This window comes from Chenopodium album, chromosome 11 (assembly GCF_948465745.1).
Source record: "Chenopodium album chromosome 11, dcCheAlbu1.1, whole genome shotgun sequence".
NCBI lineage: Eukaryota > Viridiplantae > Streptophyta > Magnoliopsida > Caryophyllales > Amaranthaceae > Chenopodium > Chenopodium album.
In genome coordinates, this window is record NC_137844.1 from 6394946 (window position 1) to 6415125 (window position 20180).

General features: G+C 36.3%; 2 pseudogenes across 1 annotated transcript; both read left to right on the plus strand.

Annotated features, from left to right (window-relative positions):
• Positions 1-298: 298 nt before the first annotated feature.
• LOC145566162 (ABC transporter C family member 3-like) lies at positions 299-15002 on the plus strand (annotated as a pseudogene).
• A 582-nt stretch (positions 15003-15584) lies between these two features.
• Positions 15585-17644, plus strand: LOC145568396 (protein EDS1L-like; annotated as a pseudogene). Its single transcript, XR_014095825.1, has 3 exons — positions 15585-15905; positions 16005-16793; positions 16877-17644. The product of XR_014095825.1 is annotated as a protein EDS1L-like (transcript).
• The last annotated feature ends 2536 nt before the right edge of the window (positions 17645-20180 follow it).

Genomic DNA, 20180 nt, shown 5'->3' on the forward strand with positions numbered 1-20180 from the left:
TTGGGTTTTCAGGGATTTGTAGAGTTTGATTAGAATTAGAATTGAATTGAGATTTCCTGGCAATTTGGGTTTTCAGGGAGGAAGAAAAGAAAGGCGGGGGAGGATTCGAAAGTCCTTGGTGACAGATTCGAGATTATGGTTTCAGAGAAATAAATTGTGTTATGGGATATATTGATATATAAAGGGAGTAAGATTTACTTAATATATTTACTTTCCGGAAATCTTGATAATATCCTAAATTATTCCTCAATAATTGTGTGTGATTTCCAAACACAGCTATGTTATACACTGTTGCATAATGATCAATTGTTGTAATTTGATCTCATTAGGGGGTATACATTTGATGTGTTATTCAAGTTGAACACGTTATTTCTCATTTTGTTTAGAATCAATTGTTGCATCAAATTAGTAATGTGACAACTAAATTTGAATGGAGTTTATAATCGTTAACGTGCATTTGTAAATTATTGATATACCTGTTGTATTAGTATCTTTTTAAAAAATGGCTTGATTTTCTGTTATGTTATAGGATCTTTGAATAGTGAGAATCAAGTACTTAATCTTTTAGAACCCCTTTTGGATCATGGTGTTAATAATGCCAAGACAAGAGGGTGTGATACTGTGACTCCTTACGAAAATGCCGGTTTTTTCCATACTCTCTTCTTCTCTTGGTTAACTCCTTTACTTGCATTGTGCATCAAGAAATCAACCTTAGAGCTTGAAGATATTCCTCAACTAGGCCCTTCTAATAGTGTGTTTGGAGTATTTCCAGTGTTCCAAAGGCTTTTTGAGTCATCGTCACAAGCTGATAAACAAGATAATAGTCGAGCTGTTACTACTGAGTTTAGGCTTGCAAAGGCATATTTCTTGTTGGTTTGGAAGGAAATCTTTTGGACAGCCCTCTTAGGGATAATATACACACTAGCTCAATTTGTTGCTCCATATCTTATTGATAGCTTTTTTCAATGCCTTAATGGTATTGAGTCTTTTAAAAACCAAGGCTATTTCTTGCTTTTACATTTTGTGCCACAACTTTTCTTGAGGATTTCATTCAGAGACATTGGATCTCTAAGATGCAACAGATTGGAATTAGGATTCGAGCAGTGACAACTGTAATGCTATACAATAAGAGCTTGACCCTTCCTTCTTGGTTGCCACAATTGCAAGGCGACCAGATGGGAGGTGGTGGTAGTGGAGGAGAACTTATCAATGCTGTGGCTGTTGATGTCGAGAGAATCGAAGGTTTCGTTGTCTACATGCATGATACATGGTTAATATTTTTCCAAATCGGTTTAGCCTTGCTAATTTTATACAACAAGTTAGGATTTCTTGCCACCGTTGGTTCTTTTGCTGTAACAATAATTTTTGTGGTAGCAAACTCTCTATTTATGACATGGCAGGAGAAGTTTCAAAAAAAGCTTATGGAATCTAAGGATAACAGAATGAAGGCAACTATTGAGACTTTAAGGAATATTAGAGTTCTTAGGTTTCAAGGATGGGAGATGAGTTTTTTGTCTAAGATTTTTCAACTAAGAGAAGTGGAGATGCAATGGTTGAAGAAATATCTATATAGCTCAGTAGTGATGGGTTTTTTTTATGAGATAGGTCCAATTTCAGTGGCTTTGGTTGCTTTTGGCTCTTGTATATATATGGGAATCCTGCTTGACATGGGGCAAATTTTGTCTGCACTTGCTACCTTTCGGGTTCTTCGACAGCCCATTTCCTCTTACCTGATACTATATCCTTGCTAGTCCAAGCCAAGGTTTCCCTTGGGAGAATCGCCTCTTTTCTTTCCCTCGATGAGCTCCAAGATGATGGTTTAGAGAAGCTGCCATTGGGCAGTTCTGATACATCAGTTGAGATTATTGCTGGGAACTTCACTTGGGATAGTACTTCTTCATCTACTACTACGGCAACATTAAAAGACATAAATTTAAAAGTGTCTTGTGGTATGAAGGTTGGCATATGTGGTACAGTTGGTTCAGGTAAGTCAAGCTTACTTTCTTGCATTTTGGGTGATATGCCTAGGATCTCGGGGGTAGTTAAGCTGTGTGGGACAAAGGCTTATGTTGCTCAGTCACCTTGGATACAGAGTGGTACGGTTCAAGAGAACATATTGTTTGGTAAGGATATGGACCGACAAAGATATGATCAAGTACTCGAAGCTTGTTGTCTTAAAAAGGACCTGGAAGTCCTTTCATCTGGTGATCAAACTATTATTGGTGAGAGAGGTATCAACTTAAGTGGCGGACAGAAGCAAAGAATACAAATTGCTCGCGCTCTCTATCATGATGTGGAAATTTATCTATTTGATGACCATTTTTGTGCTGTTGACGCTCATACTGGTTCTCATCTATTTAAGGTGAAGTATTTATACCATTTATTTTTACATGTTCAAATTAGTAAGATAATTAAAATTTTGATTTGGTAATACTATCTGATTTTGGATTACAGGAAGTATTGCTTGGTGTACTGAGAGGGAAAACTGTTATTTATGTTACTCATCAAGTTGAGTTCTTAAACACTGCTGATCTAATTGTGGTGAGTTCAGTAATAGTCTGTTTTCTTCATTTTATTTCATTTTGAGATCATCAAGTCATCTGAGTTTTTGATGATCTTATGTATTTCTTCTAAGGTCATGAAAAATGGAAGGGTTGCACAAGTTGGAAAGTATGAAGACATTCTCGTTCCAGGGTCTGATTTTATACAGCTTGTAGATGCACAAAATGCAGCTCTGTCGGCACCTATATCTGCAGACAATACTAAAAGTATAATCAGACTTGAAAATGTGAATAGTGAAGTAGATGATGACAGGGGTGCTGCTAGTTCTGCACCTGCAGCACAGCTCGTAAAAGAAGAAGAACGTGAGAGGGGTAAAGTCGGGTTCCATGTCTATTGGAAATATATCACAACAGCATATGGAGGAGCTCTTGTGATTCTTGTAATTCTAGCCGCAATTATCTTACAAATTCTTCAAATAGGGAGCAATTATTGGTTGGCTTGGGCAACTCCACTGTCAAAGGATGTAAACCCTGCTGTTAGTGGATCTACGCTACTGATTGTCTATGCATCCTTGGCTATTGGCATATGTTTCTTCACCCTTGTTGTAGACACACTTCTTGTAGCCACAGGATATAAAACTGCTATCATACTTTTCAAAAAAATGATGGACACCATGTTTCGTGCTCCTATGTCCTTTTTTGATGCTACACCTGCTGGAAGAATTCTTAACAGAGTAAGTGATCTATCATCCACTCAATTTTTTTTTTTTTTTTGTTCACAAATATATATGAGTCACAAAGTATGTTTTGGTTATGTAAGTCACAATTCACATTTGAGATACTAGATTCAATTTTCATTTTACTGATTAGTTTGATACACTTCCTCTGATATAGTGTTCTACCGATCAAAGTGCTGTGGAGACTCGAATTCCGTCCATACTTGAGGGTCTCATTTCCCTCACCATCCAACTTCTAGGAATTATTGCTTTGATGTCTACAGTAGCATGGGAAGTTTTGGTTATATTCATCCCCTTGATCTTCGCCTCCATTTGGTATCAGGTAATGCTTTTTAAATGGTGATTCTACAAGTATGCTTATATTTTTAGTATGCAGTAGCTGACAATTATGTAACAAACACTAATCAAATATTATATGTAGCAATACTATATGCCTGCATCAAGAGAATTATCATGATTGAGTCGAGTATGTGAAGCTCCAGTTATTCAATATTTTTCTGAAACAATTTCGGGAATAACGACTATAAGAAGCTTTGATCAAGAGTCAAGATTACAGCCAACATATATGAAAATTGTAGATGCATATTCTCGCCCTGAATTCCAACTTGCTGCTGCAATGAAATGGCTAATGTTGCGGCTGGATGCATTCTCTTGTATTACATTTGCCTTCCTTTTGGTTTTCTCTTTGTACTTCAGAGAAAGCATAGATCCTGGTATGTTTTAGTAGTGTATATATCTTTTTCTTTTATTTATTTCCCTTTGTAATGGTAAAATATGATAAGGACTAATATAGTAATATATGTTTTATATCATGTGCAGCAATTGCAGGGTTAGCTGTGACATATGGACTCACCCTAAGTTTTAAGCTCTCTGCATTAATATGGTGTTTATGCCATTGGGAAACCAAAATGATATCAGTTGAGAGAATTCTTCAGTACATGACCATTCCTAGTGAAGCTCCTCTTATTATTCAAGAAAACAGGCCAGCTAGTTCCTGGTCGTCACGTGGTGAAATAAGTATTCACAATTTGCAAATTCAGTATGCTCCACATTTGCCACTCGTGCTACACGGGGTGACATGCACTTTTTCTGGAGGGCTCAAAACCGGTATTGTAGGAAGAACAGGAAGTGGGAAATCAACTCTGATACAAGCACTTTTTCGGATAGTTGAGCCTACAAAAGGTCATATTGTGATTGATGACATTAATATCTCATCCATTGGACTCCAAGATTTGAGATCAAAACTGAGCATTATTCCTCAAGATCCAACCATGTTTCAAGGAACTATACGAAGTAATTTAGACCCACTTGAGCAGTACACAGATGCACAGATATGGGATGTGAGTGTTTTTTATTCTTTTGGTGTTTAATTGAAGGATTAACCATGCATTCTTACTTGTGTTGTATAATTTACTTATTTGTTTTGGATAAGTGTCAACTTGGAGATGTAGTCAGGAACATGGAAAGAAAGTTGGATTCTAATGGTATTAATTTCTTTCCTATCACACTTTCAATATATTTTGTAGGTTTTTTTTTTTTTTTAATATATATATATATATATATGATCACATACTAATTCCAATGCAATTTTTTTTTCCCAACAACGTATATATAGTTCATGAGTACGGGGAGAATTGGAGCATGGGTCAGAGACAACTAGTTTGTCTTGGGCGAGTATTACTCAAGAGAAGCAAAGTGTTGGTCCTTGATGAAGCGACTGCATCAGTTGACACAACCACTGATAATCTTATACAACAAACTCTCAAACATCATTTTGCAGATTGTACCCTTATTACCGTTGCACATCGCATCACTTCTGTTCTTGACAGTAACATGGTCTTGCTTCTTAGTCATGGTACAATCAATTTCCCTACATGTAAATATTGCACATTCATTTTTCTCAGGCACCAAAGTTTAATTTTTCATTGTTATTTTTAGTAATTGCCAATCCTCTTTTTTTGTAGGGCTCGTTGAGGAATGCGATCCTCCTACAAGCTTGTTACAAAACAAGAATTCTTCATTCTCAAAACTTGTTAAAGAGTATACGTCAAGGTCCTCTAATTCAAGTGACCACCCTTTTTAGACTGTAGTATACTCATGAAGAATAATAGATGATGCTGTTGTCATTGATATGGTGCTAGTGCGGGTCAATTGTTGCTGGCTTGCTGCTCCAGAGTCCAGTCTTTCCCTCCACCCTTGGTCCGAAAACTCATCAGATGGATGTAGGCGCAAACTAGGGGTAAAATTATAATCTTATATTGATAGAGACTTGATATCAGTTAGGACTTAGGAAGTAGGGTCAATTCATTGCATTACCATACAACTCAAGGGTATTGAGCTTGACATGGGTGTTTTTGACAAGACAACAGGAGATATTCAATCATTTTATGAACCCAATAATAAACTGAGTGTTTTGCTCCTATATGGTTTATTCCAAAGATTTAGATTAACTTGTTTTCATTCTCCTTTTTGCTGGTTTATGCCTAAATTTTAGATCAACCTGTTCCCTTTTCTTTTTCACATATGTTTTATGAAATCGATGAAGTGTGGATGATGGCTGATTCTGGAAGATGAAGATCATAGGTAATATCAATAACTCTCTTAATTATGACCTTCTTCCTACTTGCATTTCTAAAACATGTGAAATACCCATTTATTTAATTGCTGTGTTGTTTTTTAATTGTTCTGATTTGCAAAGCATTATTCAGGCAAACCTGCTTTTGTTTTTTAACTATAGTTTTCTTGATATCGTACTTATGAAGGATCAGTTAACCTACTGTCACATAACTACATTACTTGATGCTGTGAATTAAATGTGTGAAGTTTCATAAGTATGTGAACTTGCATTTCTTTACCTTCAAACACAAAATATATTTTTTAGTCCAACTGGCATAGATGATGGGGCTTAGTGATGGTCGTGTAATTTTGAGTCTTCATCTGTTTATATAAGCTTACTAATTGAAGAGTCCTGTAGGACTATGGTGACATATATGGTATGTGTCTTTACTGGAAATTTAACAAGGAAATTATAACTGACCCAGCAGCCAAAGTGGCTTGAATTTGATGAAGTGGTGGTCTTGGGCAGGGCAGCGTTGCTGTTACATTTTATTGCTATGTTGAAGAGGAAAGCACGTAGTTGATGCTGCTATATTATGCATTCGCTGTGTTTCCATTTAATTAACACAAATTCCCCCTCTAACTTTCTGCAACTAACTGGAGCTCTTAATCTACATCCTGGCAGTGATCATTAAAAAATGACGTGATACAGAGATCTAGCAACTTCAATAAAATTTAAAATTTTACAAGTTATATACTTCAATCTTGATCCCTCGTGTAGTTTTACCTATGTATAATTGCTGCTTCAAGAATGTCTAAGCTTTGTGCCACCTCTGTCTCCGAATACTATTTTACTAGCAAAGGTTCTGTTTTCTGGCTGCCTCTATTTGTTACAGTGAATGCAGATTTTACTAGCAATGGATAGTGTTCCCAACTTCCCACTGTCTGCATTCCTGAGAATTATAACTGTTATTTGTGATTTTAGAGGCACAAAAACTGCAGAATCTGTAACCCCCAAACGCTGCATGTTTTTCAGCCTGTGATTGCTTGATTATATGTAAATGAGTTTTATTCTTGATTGGAAGTTGCTAGATCTCTGTATAAATGCCACTATGGGTTTGTTTTATTGCACATTCTTGAGACAGAAATGCTAGTATTTTGTAATTGTAACAGCAGCAAATAGTTTAATGGAGTTTTAAAAGGGTTGTCACATGTTGGAGTTTTATGTATTAGAAAAAATGTGTCTGGACTCCTGAATGTTTTTTGAAACTGCACTTTTAAGTATTTGAACTATTGGATCAGAGTAACAGCTGAAAACAATGATTCCCATATGTATCACTAACATTGCTTTATCCTGCCTATTTTATGTTAATTTTCTCATAGCTAATTGATATTGTGGCTCTCCTCGAGTCCTCGTAGTTGGTATACAAATGAGAAAATGCCTAGTAGTCTTTTAGTTTATGTATCCCTTCGGTAAGGGAATGAACGAGGCTGTAATCTTACATCTACATTAGCAAAAAATGGTCCGGGGGTACCAGTAATATTCAAGCACTTTGCACTAGCTAGTTGTCCACTAGATTGCTATTGCTCAATATTAAAATAAGGCAATCTTGTAAGGACGGTAAATGGGGCAACAATAAGGGATGGAGGGAGTATACTATAGGGGAGTATCAAAGATTTAATCACTGATCCATCCGTGATAGATTGTTTCTCTATGACTTGTCTTTGAATACTTAAAGCAGCTCTGAGCCTCTAACTGTATCTCTTAAAAGATCACAGTGAAATCTTTTTTTTTTTTTTTCTACTACGAAATCTTTAATAACTTTTTTTTTTTTTTTTTTTGAAACCCACGAAATCTTTAATAATTTAATACAAGTACTTCATATGTTGTAGATATCATTATGTCCTTTAAATTGAGATTCAACACTTGAATTTTTTATTTATCGACTATTTAACCCCACTGAATAATAATTAATTCAGTTCGGGTTAGACTCCACTAAATGTACATTAATAAGGGCACATTCTCACATTAATACTCCGAGAATACAAATACAAAGTAAATCATAGTGTGTGAGACTTTGTCTTCCCCAACCACTGTATTCCACCCCTAATTTGTCCCCTTCATTTCTACAGTCACAGTCTCAATTTCCCTAAATTGATTTCAATGGCGGAACCAAGCATCATCCAGATCACAACATCCGATGCCGAATTGCCAGATTTGCCGACAGAATTGTGGAGGGAGATCTTTGCTAGGCTGCCGGCGAAAACCCTAATTCGATTCAGGTCTGTTTGTAAAACCTGGTGTTCTGTAATCGATTCCTCTGATTTCATTCTTATGCATCTTCAAATTTACAACAACAATCGCAATCAATCCTATTTGTTAGCTTCGGAATGGTGTAAGAGGCATCGTATGCATATTCATAGTAGAGACACATGTAGGAAAATTGATCAACTTTTCGGAATTCCTGAGAATTGGGATGTTTTAGGGAGCTGTTATGGGTTGATTTTGATCAAGTACTTATGGTTTTCGAATAGGATTGTGTTCTATAATCCTTGTATTCTCAAGTCCTTGTTGATTCCTCCTTGCCCTTTTGTATCAATGGGATACAAATTCATAACTTATTGGCCGGGTTTCGCTCCATCTAGTAATGATTATAAGGTGTTTGCTTTCGGGTATGGTAAGTATCCCGAGTTTTCGATTGCAGTTTATTCACTAAATGATCACCTTTGGAGGATTAAAGATAGGTTGGATGTTCACATTCCAGGGTTTTTAAGTTTCTACGGTGAAGTTGGGGATGTTCTTTATTTTAAGGGTTCTATATATTGTTTAGGATTTGAGAAGTACAACCGTGGTGTGGCGTGTGATTTACATACTCATCTTGTATCGTTTGATTATGATTCGGAAGAGTTCGACTTTGTGGATTTGCCTGATGCTACAGAACAAGATACCATTAAATTTAATTTCGTTCTTGGTGAGTCAGTGGCATTCTTCAGTATGTCTTCTAAGCGTACCTGCATATGGGTTTTGGTTAAGGATAATGGAAAGTATTCCTGGAGGCTATGGTATTCTGGGGATGCGGATTTAAATGGTCTTCAGTTTCTTGAAAGTGTTACTCATACGAAGATTTTCATTGTGGAGAAGAATACATTTTTCTTACAGAGTGCTGGTAGATTGTATTCTTATAACTTTAGAAGTCATCAAATACAACATTTAGAAGATTATATTGATGGCCCGACATCTTTTGAGACTTATGTGGAGAGCTTAGTGTTGCACAAAGGAATCCAAGGGAAGGCTTTGGCATCCTACCCGTGAAACTATTGAATATAGAAGAAGATTGGTTGAATTTAGACAATTGCAAGTAAAGCAATGCAGATGCTCTTAATTTGGGTTTTTTTTTTTTTTTTTTTGCCACAAATTGGCATCCTACCCGTTAAAAGGTTTGTTAAGTCTTTTGACATTGTATGATTATTGTATGGTTTTCGTGTGTTAAAACACGTTGGTTTATATATACCTCTTTTGACATTGTTTAATTTCATAATTCTTCATTTTTACCTTTCTCATTTGCTAGATGATGATCAGAGTATGATACATCAAGATTAGGAGGGAGGGGGAGAAAGAGAAAAAGGGAGGGGAGAGAGGGGGGGGGGGGGGGGGGGGGGGAGATATGGTTAATCACTTAATACTCAACGTCTAGTTGTCGGTACAAATATTGAAGTAGAGATATCAGCATCCTATAGTGATGGAGTCTAGCTTAAACTATTAACATTAAATATCTTTGACTCAGTAGAACTTGTAGAGATCTTGTTGTTTCATTTCCAGATATATATGGTAAACACATAAAAATGATAAAAACATCAGAAATGTTGTTATTATTGTCATTGTTAGTACAGCATTTGCTCTATCTGGAGTTGCTACTGCTAGTACCTTGGTCCAGTCCATTAGTACAAGATATTGGTTTTTTTATTCAACAATACAGCTTCAGGGCCCTAATCATATTGCAAGTTTCCTCTTGTTGCTTCATTTGCTTAAATGTCAGCTAGCTAACCTTGTTTTTCTGTCTTCCTTTGAATATCTGCTTCACTTGTGCTTCGACATAGATTCCCTGTATTCATGAACATTGTCGTACTCCAAATAATCTGTCTTTTTACATGACTACTGCTTATTTAAAGTCTACTGCTATCATCAGATTCACCACTCTTTCCCAGTTTCCTTTTGCATTGGCTATCCTTAGGCTTGCGGCTTGCCATTGTTGCTTGCAATTCAGCCAGTAGGGGTATTAAAAACTTTGGATTTCTTCTCTGCCGCTCCCTATATATGTCATTTGAAGAGAGGGAGGCATCTGTTTTTTTCAGCAGCCTACAGGTGGGGCAATCCCGCCGTATTCGATTCTCTGTCATTTGGTGAGCAGAACTTTCAAGCTGTGAACTGCTTAAATTTAAAAGCTCTGGCGGTGCATAATGCTTAGTGGTGTAATTATTTTCTTATCTCTGTTTTGTTTAGCCACGACGTACAAGACATCACCCAAGGGTATCCTCTTGATACTTAACTTTAGTCTTCAGTCGATGTAGGCCTTTGGCTTAGTGCAAATAGAGTTATAAAGTATTAGTCCATGATCTCTTTATAATCAAATGCTCTCTGTGTTAGTTCGAAAGAACTTTTGTGATTCATTATTATCTAAGATGCATTACTTATTAGGTAGTTTTCGGACCAGCCTAACAGAAATACAGACTTGCCGTTTGAAAATATTATTTCTATGCTGTTGCATTCAGCATGTATTTGCGATAGAGGAAATTGGTTAGCGTCGATTGATTAAAGGTTACTACATTCATTAAAAAAAATAAAAAATAAATAAAAACAATCAACTTAGCATACAAGTAAGACTACGTTTTTTTTTTTTTTTTTTTTCATTATTGTACTTCCATATTATGCCAATTATACTTCATAGTGAGTCAAACTGTCAAAGTACATGATCAGGTGCGTAAATTGTCTCACTTAAAATATGAATATATGATGCATGCAAACTTGTTCATGATTCTTTAGTAATGCAAGCAAGTAGCTGAAATTTGAATGGTAATTGAAGAAGCACTATCAAATGGAAAGAACATGTACTTTTAGTACGAAAAGTAAGCCGGAAATTATATTAAATCAAGCTCCACTAAAGTCGGGTCAATTCGGGTTAATGCCGTAGCCTATGCGGGTCGGGTTCGGGTTGGATCATGCTTGAGTCGGGTCACGTCGAATCATACATCTTATCGAGTTTGGGTCGGGTTAATAACAGTTGGTCGTGTGAATAATAGGTTGGGTCTAATTTGGGTTTTCACGGGTTAGGGTAATTCTTGGGTTCGAGTTGGATTCGGTTCAAGTCAACAATTTGCGGGTTAGAATCGGGTCGGGTCATTCTCGAGTTTGAATCGGGTTCGGTTCAAGTCAATAATTTGCGGGTTATAATCAGGTCGAGTCATTTCCAAGACAGGTCATTCTCGGGTTCAAGTCGGGTTCGGTTCAAGTCAATAATTTGCAAGTTACAATCAGGTCGGGTCATTTCCAAGTCGGGTCTTGTTCGGGTTCAAGTCAGGTTTGGTTCAAGTCAATAATTTGCGGGTTATGATCAGGTCGAGTCATTTCCAAAGTCGAGGTATATTCGGGTTCAGGTCTCAAATATTGGGTTAATTTGGGTTTTGGGTTGATTTCGGGTCAAGTCACCTTGGGTTCAGGTACATTTTTTAGGTCGGTTTGTTAACAGTTCATGTAATGACGTTCACGTTTAATCATTATCAATTACTTCATTTATTGTAAGATAAATAATTTTAGATAAGTTTAAATTCGAGCTAATAAGTTCTAATAAGTTTAGATAAGATCTACATATTTAGTTCATATTAATTCTTGTAAGATAGGTTTAGTTTAGATCTTTAGAAGATAAGTTCAAACCCTATTCTAATCTATTCACATTGATTCTACTCAGTGTAGGATAACAATTATTTTAGATAAGTTTATATTCGACATGACATGTTCAAATAAGTTTATATAAAATACAATAAGTTCATATAAATTCGGTTAAAATAGGTTTAGTTTAGATAAAAAAAATACAATAACTTTTTTTTTCTAAACTTATTTTATTTGAAATTATCTAAACTTGTTTATTTTTTATAAGTTCATATCCGAGTTCACGTTTTTTTTAACGGCATTTTTTTGAAACATTTGAATGGCATCATTTAAAAAGTTTAAATAAAATTAAATAGGCAAATGAATATTAAAATTAGAATAATAAAAGTCCAATAAAAGCCTTATAACATCTCTAGTTCGGGTCACCACTTTCTCGAGTCCAAACAAGTCAAGTCATGATCGAGTTCAGGTAAATTATTCGGGTTAGATTATCATCGGATCATTGTCATATACTCATGCTCGTATTCAATCATTATCACGTTCAATTCAATCATTATCCGAATTTTTTTTTTCTGAAATTATAATTTTTTTTATATACAATATAAGATAAAACAAACAAGTCTAAGATCTAATAGTATTTGCAAAATGTAATTGACTACATTTAGAATGCACATGCACCTACAAAGTAGTAGTATTTGTAAACTGTAATTGCTTAACTGAAATATAGAATTGAACTTGCACCTAAAAAGTAGTAGTTTTTGTAAATCGTAATTACTAAATTTAAATAAAGAATGTACATGCCTTTGTCAATCATTATAGGCTAAACTCTAACTAAATATAAATAGATAATTATCATTTTTATCAAGCTAATTATTTCCTTAGACTATATAACAATATATATGGCAACATACTAGGGAACTATAGCCTATAATTTAGGAAGATAATTATCTCCTTTGACTATACAACAATATACTATATTTAACTCTTAAATTTGGGGATGATGCTTCTTTCTTTTGCTGGCCTGGACCGACTTGGTCTCTTTAGACAAAATGCTTTGATCAATAATAATAATAAGGTGGCCTAAATTGAATTTAAGGTGATTTGAAATCGAGTCAGGAACAATTTGGGTTGAATTTAGGTCGGGTCAATAACAGGTCGTGTTGATTTCGGGTCGGGTTAGTAACAGATCGGGTTGAATTTTGGGTCGGGTTAGTAATAGGTCGAGTAAAATTCGGGTCAGGTCAATAACAAGTCGGGTTGAATTTGGTCAGGTCAATAACAAGTCGGGTTGATTTCGGGTCGGGTTTGTAACAGGTCGGGTTTGTAACAGGTCGGGTTGAATTTCGAGTTGGGTTAGTAACGGGTCGGGTTAAATTTGGGTCGGGTTAGGAATGGGTCAGGTTGAATTCAAGTCGGGTTAGTAACAGGTCGAGTTTAATTCGGGTTTTAACGGGTTAAAACGGGTTTGGGTCAATTTCAGTTAAGGTCGGGTTCGATTCAGGTCAATAATTTACGGGTTATATTCGAGTCAGGTCATCTCCAGGTCAATTCATGTTCAGGTTCGGGTCTCAAATAATCGGGTCTAGGGTTGGTTTCAGGTCGGGTTCTGGTCACCATTTTTTCGGGTTCAGACAGGTCGGTTAATAATCAGGTTCGGGTTAGGTAGCTTTTGACAGCTCTAATTATATGTGTGCATCAAGAGAATTATCACGGTTAAGTCCAGTATGTGAAGCTCCAGTTATTCAATATTTTGCTGAAACTATTTCGGGGATCACAACTATTAGGAGCTTTGATCAACAGTCAAGATTCCAGCCAACATACATGAAAAATGTTGATGCTTATTCTCGCCCTGAATTCCACCTTGCTGCTGCAATGAAATGGCTAATGTTGCGGCTAGATGCATTCTCTTGTATAACATTTGCCTCCCTTTTAGTTCTCTCTGTGTACTTCAGAGAAAGCATAGATCCTGGTATATATGTATTAGTATTGCATCTTGTTCTTGTTTCGTGTTCATCTTTGTAATGGCAAATGTGAAACTGCAAGTCTTATCTTCGTGACTTCATGTACAGCAATTGCAGGATTAGCTGTAACGTATGGGATCACCCTCAATGGTCAGCTGTCAGTGCTAATATGTTGTTTATGCTATTGGGAGAACAAGATTATATCAGTGGAGAGAATTCTTCAGTACACGAACATTTCTAGTGAGGCTCCTCTTATCATACAAGAAAATCGGCCAGATTGTTCTTGGCCATCACAAGGGAAAATCGACACCTATAATTTGCAGGTTCGGTATGCTCCACATTTGCCACTAGTGCTGCACGGTGTGAAATGCACTTTTCCAGGAGGGTCAAAAACCGGTATTGTAGGAAGAACAGGAACTGGTAAATCAACTCTGATACAAGCACTTTTTCGGATAGTTGAACCTACAACTGGTTGTATTGTAATTGATGGCATTGATATCTCAACTATTGGACTCCACGATCTGAGGTCAAGACTGACCATCGGATCCTACCTTGTTTCAGGGAACAATACGAAGTAATTTGGACCCACTTGAACAATACACAGATAGACAAATTTGGGAGGTTGGTTTTTTTAGTTAGTGTGTGCTCGTGCATTTCCTTTGCTTTCTATGATATAATTCATAATCCTACGACATTCGCCTTGGAAAGTAAACTGCTGATGCTAAATCAAATGAATTTAAAACTTGCTGGCTTTGGATAAATGTCAACTTGGAGATGAAGTTAGAAAGATTGAAACGAAGTTGGATGCTAATGGTTTGTATGGCTAATCATATGTGCATTGATTTTTATTGAAATAACTTATATGAATGTATGTTCTTCTTTCAAAAATGAATGCAGTTGATGAGAACGGAGAAAATTGGAGCATGGGTCAGAGGCAATTAATCTGCCTTGGGCGAGTACTACTCAAGAAAAGCAAGGTTCTTGTGCTAGATGAAGCCACTGCTTCGGTTGACACAGCCACTGATAATCGTATACAACAAACTCTTAAACATTACTTTTCTGGTTGTACAGTCGTTACAATTGCAAATCGCATCACTTCTGTTCTTGACAGCGATATGGTCTTGCTTCTTAGCCGCGGTAACTCCATTGCTCTGTTTTTCTTAGAATGTACTCCATACTACCAACCTCTATATGTTATTTATTGTATCATAATTTCAATCCTTTTTGTAGGGATCATTGAGGAATATGATTTCCCTAACAGGATGCTTCAAAACATGTCGTCCTCGTTCTCACAGCTCGTAGCAGAGTATATAGTAAATAAGATCCTGAGTCGTCTGCTGCGTTTAAGATTAATGATGGATAAAGTTTTGGGTTGGCTTAGCCAACTATGTTAAATGTACTAAGAGGTAGCAATGTAGCATAAAACATTTATTTTAATACTAATTAAGATTTATTATATTAGAATGCAAGTTATGCTACAGATAATCTAGCCTTGCATCTTCCTAATATCACATTATTATTATTGTCAAAATAAAAAAATAAAATAAAAAAAAAACCTATGATAAGTATAATCCAGTATAATCTTGATTAAGGTGGCTAGCTTGAAAAAGACGTGTGACCTTTTAAAGTCCAAGTCAAGCACGTAAGAGGGAAGCGGGGATGAATTTTCCACGAAAAAAATCTTTACAATCATTTTATTTATGACCATAGAAATAGCACAATTTCACCTTTCAGGTCAATGAAAGTAGAATGACAAATATGCCCTTCTGAGCTACGTCATACATCGGCCTATATTAATCTGACAAGAGGGCATTTCAGTAATTATCATTCCACTGTTAGCCTACCTCAACACTCCCAAACATAAAATTTGGCCATTACAATCAGCAATAATCACAACAGCTACTTCTGCTCTCTTCATGTAAAAATAAAAACTACAAGTACAGGTATGGCAGGAGAGAGTGTAGGATTAAGTGACGAGTTAATCGGTCGAGCTTGCGCTGTAGCCATAAAAGCTCACAAGTCACCAACTGGTAAGCCGTATATATGTGAGATATCTAGGAGCTCGTTGTCAGAGGTGATCTTTGGGTTCACAGGAACTTGGGATTTGGGTGACTGGTTTACACATAAGCCTTTTGGAGAGGCAAAGATCAACCTTAATCACTTCCCATCTCTTAAAACTATTGGCAGCAACGAAGCCGCGACAGTAAACCAAGCATACCTTCAAAGATTTGAAGCGCTATTGGCAAAAACATCATTCAAGAATGAGGTATGATTTTATAAAAATTGTTTGTACTATCATGATAAAATTATGTATATTTTCTACTTAAAAACGAGAACATTTACCTTACAGAATTCAGATTTTCAGGTGGAAAAAGCTGCAACAGGGAAGCAGATAGTGTTTACAGGACATTCCTCAGGTGCAGCAACAGCTATCTTTGCAACTCTTTGGTTCTTGGAATCCTGGAACCAGAGACGCATTAACCACGGCCCGCCCCGCTGTATAACCTTTGGATCACCACTCGTGGGTGACAATGTATTAACCCATGCTGTTAAACGAGAACATTGGAGTCAATATTTCACACACTTAATCATGAGATATGATATCATCCCTAGAATTTCCCTCACTCCTCTTCCCTCTATAGAGAAAGAATTGCAGACGATTCTTCATTACTACAATCCAAAATCTCCCTTTTTTGCAAGTGATTCTGTAGGAAGAACAGCGGAAGCTTCAACGTTCATTCTGACAGTGATGAGAAACGTCTCATTAGTGACCAGTCGTGCAGCCTGCAAATTCATGGGTTGTACAAACTTGTTACTGGAAAATGTGACCAATTTCATTGAGCTTAGCCCTTACAGACCTTTTGGGACCTATGTCTTCTGCATTGGGAATGGAAAATTTGTCACTATAAAAAATTCTGATGCCATTCACCAAAGTTTGTTTTACTGCCTTCAGCTAGGCTCTGAATCAGAGTGGAATGAGGTAGCCCAGAGAAGCCTGAAAGAGCATTTAATCTATGAGCACGAATTACTCGAGAGCATGGCAGTGCGCCGTGTAGCTTACTTGGAGCATCTGGAAGATCTGCCTCTATCGGCAGAAAACATGGGAGAAGGTGAAAATTTCAATGTATGTGGTGCTTTGTATGATTTAGGATTGGTGAGTTTTAAACTAACCTTTTTTTACACTTCAAACATGTACTCCAATTTAAACTTTTAATAACAAGCTGATTGTTATTCCAGAGTGCAAGAGCGAGATTGTGTCTTCGAGCTGCAGGAGAGCTAGAAAAACAGAAAGCTAGAAACCAAATCAAGATCAGCAGCAACAAGAACAAAATCAGAGAAGTGTTGGATATGCTTGAAAGATATCAAGCCAATAGTAAGGTTCGGAAAATAGGATACTATGACGCCTTTAAAATGCAAAAGCACACTGAAGACTTCCACAACAACATCAGGAGATTGGAGTTAGCAGGCATATGGGATGAGATAATTGAGATGTTGAAAAGAAATGAATTACCTGATGAATTTGAGGGGAATAAAGAGTGGATTGAGATTGGTACTGGGTACAGGCGCCTTGTTCAGCCCTTGGATATAGCCAACTACTACCGCCATCTAAAGAACGAGGACACTGGATCATACATGGACAAAGGTAGACCATCACGTTACAGATACATACAAAAATGAAGGCTGAACCAGTGCCAGAATCCTGCTTCTGGGCTGAGGTTGAGGAGCTTTGCATTATTACTCGCAACACACAGCTCTTTGAAAATGTCGAGGAGAGAGTTCTCCATCTTGAAAGAAATGTATCATTATGGGTCCAGAATGAGCTGCTGGGCAAAGACGTATTCTTGAATGAATCCTCCTTTGTCCAGTGGTGGAAGAGGCTCCCTATCCAACATCGATCATCATCTTGCATCAAAGATCTATTTCATGTATAATATTATATACTCCAGTCTCTTTCGGAATCAGCAATTTGCAAGAATACAATTTACTAGTAATGCTTACTGAAAATGTTTCTTTTTTTTTTTTTTCCTGAATTTCCCCTGTAAACAGACAACGGCTGTGGCACTGGAGATGCATAGACTCTCTACCAATAAATAGATAATTGGGGTTCAGATTCTAAAATATAGAAAATGACATCATCTTTTAAGTGACACAAAGCACCTGATACCAACAACTAGATAACCGTGAGTTCAATTTCAGAAAATAGCAGATGAGATAATTTAAACAGATACATAGCACCTATAAATAGCCAGAGAGCTGAGTTCAGAATCTGGAAAAAAATATAAAAAAAAAAATAAAAAAAAAATAAAAAAAAAAGTAGGGCATAATTAGAAGATAGATTAACAATGTAATAATGCATCTCTGGTTTTACATGCTAACAGCTAACTGAAGGGTTAAACTTCAAATACTAACTTCTCAAAATACCTAACTATAAATTACAGTATATAGCAAATTTGTTCTGGCTCTCAGAAAATCTTTCATCTCCAGCAGCGCCCAACAGACAAATTACTACAGTATATAGCAAATAGTAATTTTTTGGCTAAAGTCCAAGATAAGGCAAATCGTTGGCATAATAATGCCAAAGCCTAGCCTGATCTTCAGACGCTGGTGGGCTTCCTTACCCAACTTAAGAGAACTACATAGCCTTCATTTAAAAGCTATTGGACAACTTAATTAAAAATAATAATACTGTGTCCAATTCCCCCTTGCAGGTTATCAAAACAAAACTAAGCATCAAATTATCCAACTTAAGAGGAAGTATTTAGCATTCACTCAAAAAGCTATTGAACAAATATCAGCACATCAGAAAAATTACTCCAATAACTAAACAAAACAGAACTTAAGCAGGCATTACTTTGATCTCAATCATTGCTGAAAGCCTGAAACAATTATAACCTTCAAAAGACAGCACAAGCAATCAGATAGGTGCACACTCAGTCACAAAAGGGAGGCTCAAAGGTGAGCTATCAGCTTCTAGAAGGTTGGTATAGCAACAAATAACCCAAGGCAAAAGTACCAGGTGCACATACACAATGATTATCACTAAGTTGCTAGCCTCAGTTATTAGCTTTACATTTGTCAGAGGGAGCTTGACATAGTCTCTCCCTTCTCTGCTTTTATTTCTGTCATCATTCCTATCAATCCTATGGCCATACGGCCCATACAAACTCTGTAACTTAACAAACACTGACATCCAAAACAAGGCAGCACAACTAAACTAAACTGGTAGTCTCTTCTCTCCAGGCAATATGATAACACTGTCATAAGCCATTCCCAAATGACACAGACTAAAAGTTACAAGTGATTGAATACCACCTGATTCTAAGATCTCATGACAAAAAAATTCTCAACATAAACCATGTCCATCATGTAACCACAACAATTAAGACTTAGAACCCAGGATTCATGTTTGTGTCATGTGTTAATTTTAGAGCATTGTTGCACAAACCAGTTCAAATAGCTTGTCTCATACACAACATTCCAGATCTGTTGATCAATTAAAGGTTGACAACGAAAATCAAGATGGATAAACAATGAAGAAGGCACATCACTTGAGAGTGAGGATAGCTCAAGTAGTTAGAGCTCCCCTCCCGATTCCAGTTAATCCTAGGATCGATTATTATCACTCGCCCTTGTGGCTCTCTAAACACACACACACACACACACACACACAAACCAAAAAAAAAAAGGGGGGCACATCACTTGTACAACTACCATAGTTTGCAATATAATCAGTTAATTACATAAGACCACATTTTTAATATGTGAAATTAACAAGGCCATACACTGCAGGCAAATCACCAGTAAAAGAACAATTGACTTTACATCTTTACTTCACAAATTCTAATCTCTGTAATTAAAAGGTGATATGCAATTCTTCACACCCAGGTCAGAAACAAGATAAGAGCGCAAGTAGGGGTAATAAGATATGGTAATTAACCACAACAATGTTCAGGATACAGATGTTAAAAGACTCTCAACATAAGTTGAGACTTCTTTTGGAACAAAAAAAAACTATTTAAAAAAAGTTATTTTAAAATAAAACTAAATTTAATTTTTCTAAAAAAATATAATTTTTAAAAAAAATTATTTACAAAAAAAAAATTAAAAAAAATAAATATAAAAAACCTGGAGAGTGACACTTTCCCATGTCCAACCTTTGTAAGAGGAACATAGGAAAAATTACAGCAATGATTCACACTAATGTGAGTAAAGTCTGCATGTGAGTACAAACTATCCATTCTTGAACCAGATAAAAGATTCAAAAATTTTGACAAGGATAAAGGAAGAAACATCAAATGGTCTGAAGTGAGCAAGCAAATTACTCAAAAAGCTTAAAAAAAATTATAGGTTTCAAAACCATAGTCCATACATAGCTCCATATCACTTTCATATGGGAGACAAATGGTCAGTACCGCAGAAGATCAATCCATCAACTCTCTCCAAAGCCAAACAGTAGTCAAAATTATTCTCCACAATACAACTTCTCAGGGTAAATTATGCACCAACATTACAACTCTGTATAACATTTTTCTACACTGAA